This window comes from Neopsephotus bourkii, unplaced genomic scaffold (genome assembly GCF_033783945.1).
Source record: "Neopsephotus bourkii isolate Nb327-2 ecotype Australia unplaced genomic scaffold, CSIRO-AGI_Nbou_v1 NB_1358, whole genome shotgun sequence".
Lineage (NCBI taxonomy): Eukaryota > Metazoa > Chordata > Aves > Psittaciformes > Psittacidae > Neopsephotus > Neopsephotus bourkii.
Genome location: NW_026901837.1, coordinates 3,264,242 through 3,267,672, shown reverse-complemented (window position 1 = coordinate 3,267,672; position 3,431 = coordinate 3,264,242). Strand labels below are relative to the sequence as shown.

The window sequence follows — 3,431 nt, the reverse complement described above, 5'->3', positions numbered from 1 at the left end:
GACCTTACTTTTCAAGAAAAAAAGAAAATCATCAGCATTTTTAAAAAAGAATCATCTACCGTAGCCATGAGTCACTGGTTAGCTTGGTAACACCCCAGGCAAGGATCCAGTACTGCAGTCAGCAGAAGTGACATTAGATTCCAGAACCTGTCTTGACTACCAGTGCCACAAAATGAATTCCATACGTCTATCTCTAGGTGTATAATTACAGAAGTTAAAAGTTAAACCCCTGGTGTAAACAACCACTTGGTATAGGGGTGTAGTTGTAAAAGCCTTTAGAAACGGTTCTTTTTGTAAGAAGCTGGCAAGCAAATATAAGCTTCTCTTTTTCCACTGTTTGTTTTTACTGTTTCCTGGTATGTAATGAACCTTTGTTCTCACTTCAGTGCCAAATAAGGATGCACAGTGTATTGGGAACTTCCTCCTTTTACTGACTTTCCTAACACCTGCCCTTACAAGATCCCCAGTGCTACCCACATTTACCTACTAGCACTTGGCTGTCTCAAATTCTCTTAAAAGAAAGAATGGAGGAAAGAAAACGGTATTCACTTTAGTCATGGAAATCTTAGTCAAACTTAAAAGTAGTGGGAAGAACAGCTTGCCTATTGCTTCACATATCTATGCTGATCAGAAATCATTCTTTACCATAAAGTTAATGAGGCAGCCCTGCGAAATATACACCTAATTTCAACATTATGTTGGATCTTTTTTCAGTGCGGTGTTCTGCACTCTCTGTTCTTCCCTTATGCTTCTGAACAGGCTATTTGTTTCACTGCTTTTAGTGATGGGGTGCAAAATTTGCTAAAGGTTAAATCAAAGCCCTTTGTAAGATAATTAATTTCAACTTGATTTAGGTAAATAGCTGAGCAAATACTATGCTGACTTCACCATAGTAGGTAGAAGATTATGTTTTAGTGGTTTTAAACATCCTTAAGGAGAAAATTCATTGAAATATCTCCCTTTCAAGCTCTTGAATTTTTTTTTCTAGTGTTTTCTGTTCTGTCACTCTCCTAAAAATCTCAGTAAAGGCTACTGCACTCTGCAGAAGGGAGCATGTGACTATAAAAACAAGACCAAAAAGAAATGAAGACTTTCTCCCTGTCACGTTTGCTTTGGGAGTCATATATTAGAGACTACTCAAGCCTTCTAAATACTGCCTATGCCTATAACAAAATGTTAATGCCCAGTTATATGTCTGTACCAACAAAGCAAGTAGCTGGATATTTATGTGCTGTGATTTTTGCCTGTAGATTTTGGCTTTGCTCCTCCAGCTCTGCTCAGGTTTACCAGGGTTTAACAAATCCCTTCTGGGTTATAAAGCAACACTTGCGCATCTACATATACTATCTACTTTCTTCCAAGCTGAATCTCAACAGCGGACAGAAAAGAGTTTTGATTTCACATAATGTACTGTTTTGCAGGGCCTTCTGTCATTGAAACTCACACCTCTGATGATGTCTATTGCAAGCAGTCTGCTGGGGGGGGTACAACACTGCCTCAGAATCTCAGTTTCAGATAGCTTGTGTCCTGAGCCACCACACTGGCTCATTGTTTACAGTGCCAAGGGTTTCATAACACTCCTCCAGTCTGGGGCGTAGATTGGATGCTAAAACTATTTTTAAAACAATGCCATCCATTTCAGGTTTATAGCACATGCCAACAAGTATGTTAGATAGGTCTCAGCTTGCTAGTAAAATGGCTCAATTATTATTTCAGTTCTTGAAAGACAGTCTGTGCAGTATATTAAAAAAATACCCAACAACAACAAACCCCAACACATTAGGAACTGTTGTTAAGGAAATACTATTGCCCCTGCTTCTAAATTTGTTGCCATTTAAACTGTAATAGGATTAGTAAATATTTATCTAGTTGATGTTCAAGTGTGTATATATGTATTAGTCCAGGGGACAGAGAGGCTACTGTGAAATAATGTCTCTCTGATAGCTAGAGGCTCTCCAAAGTGTTTCACATCTAATCTCCAGATCAGAGAATGCTTAGATGGAAGGTCAGAACTGCTCTTTACATCCTTTCTTCTGCAGCAGGAAAAAAGGGGAATGAAAATGAAGGTATATTATGCAGAGTTCAGAAGGAGACTTTGTCACAACGCCTTCTTCCTGGAAATCTGACGCCTCCCACTGGAAACCAGACATTTTAAAATGACTTCTGACTATTCAAAGATTCTGGACCACCCAGTTCAGCATTCCTTTAGTGGAAAATCACAATTTCTAGTTCTGAGTAGGTTTTCATTTAGGAACACTGATTAGATTTAGAAACACTGATTATATATTTTTAAAGGATAAATGTGGCCATATTAGAAATAAAACTAAAGATACCTTAAAAGTATCCATGTCCTCCCCACACATTTTATTTATCTCCAAAGAGGTTTAGATTTTTTCATGTTTAGGGACATGAAGGTTTTTTTCTGTTGTTCAGGGTTTTTTTTTGGAGTGGGAGGGAAGTCTTGTTACTTAAACAAGCATCACCACAAATTGCAAAATGCCTTCAATTTCTCACATCACATCTACTCTGTGTGATGAGTCCCATACTCACAAAGGTCCTAGTTTAAGCACAGCCAGTGGCACCTAAGTAGATGACTGTGGCAGGCCTTACTGACATGGTATTTCCTTGTACCTGAAGTTTCTTAGAATGTTGCAGTTAGGTACAGGTTTAGCCCGTTAGGGTGAGATATATGATTCTGAGGAACAAGCTACCCTGAATCCCTCAGATGGTTCAGCATTTGATCACGACACAGTTTGCATAGAAGAGAGAAATGGATTATGTACTACTGTTAAAACACATTTTGGAAGACTTAGGAGGTACCTCACCTTGTAGTCAGCTGGTGTGTAGTGAATATATGGCTGAGAACTCAGGCCATCAGAAACACCAGTGCCTCCTTTGGCAGCACCAACCCAGGACGTATTTTCTGTACTGGGAATTAGGTGACCAGTGGTCCTGATGGTCAGGCTTCTCTCCACAGACCTGAAGCAATAAAGGATCCCCAGGCACACTCTCTTAACCAAACCAGAGCAAATGGACAGTTGCATTTTCAGTTGAACACCTCCCCTCTTAAAAAATTTAACTCTGATCTCTGCAAATCTTATGTTGAGGATTTTGTTACCTTTAGCTCCTGAAGTCTCAGGTGATGTAGAAGGGACAGGTATGCTTCTCTCCTCACCACGTGCTCCGCTTTTCTAATCCTAGCAGCTGCAAGCTGCCCATATAACTACACCTTTATCCAGACAGGAAAAATGTAATTACATTTTTGCTACTTGAGGAGATTTCTAAACCTTTCTAAAGGAGACAGTTTTGCTATGCCTGTTGTCTAAGAGAAGGCTGATGTTGCCTACAGGACTGACTGTCATGGAAACCTGTGGTATGGAATAATGGAAAAGGATGGCATTACTGCTTCTGTCAGAGAAACAGTAGGCTGA

General features: G+C 39.6%; 1 long non-coding RNA gene across 1 annotated transcript; it reads left to right on the top strand.

Annotated features, from left to right (window-relative positions):
• The first annotated feature begins 387 nt into the window (after nucleotides 1-387).
• LOC133219505 (uncharacterized) lies at nucleotides 388-2,343 on the top strand. The gene is made up of 2 exons (XR_009727462.1): nucleotides 388-541; nucleotides 1,422-2,343. It is a non-coding gene; the product is annotated as an uncharacterized LOC133219505 (long non-coding RNA).
• Nucleotides 2,344-3,431: the final 1,088 nt, after the last annotated feature.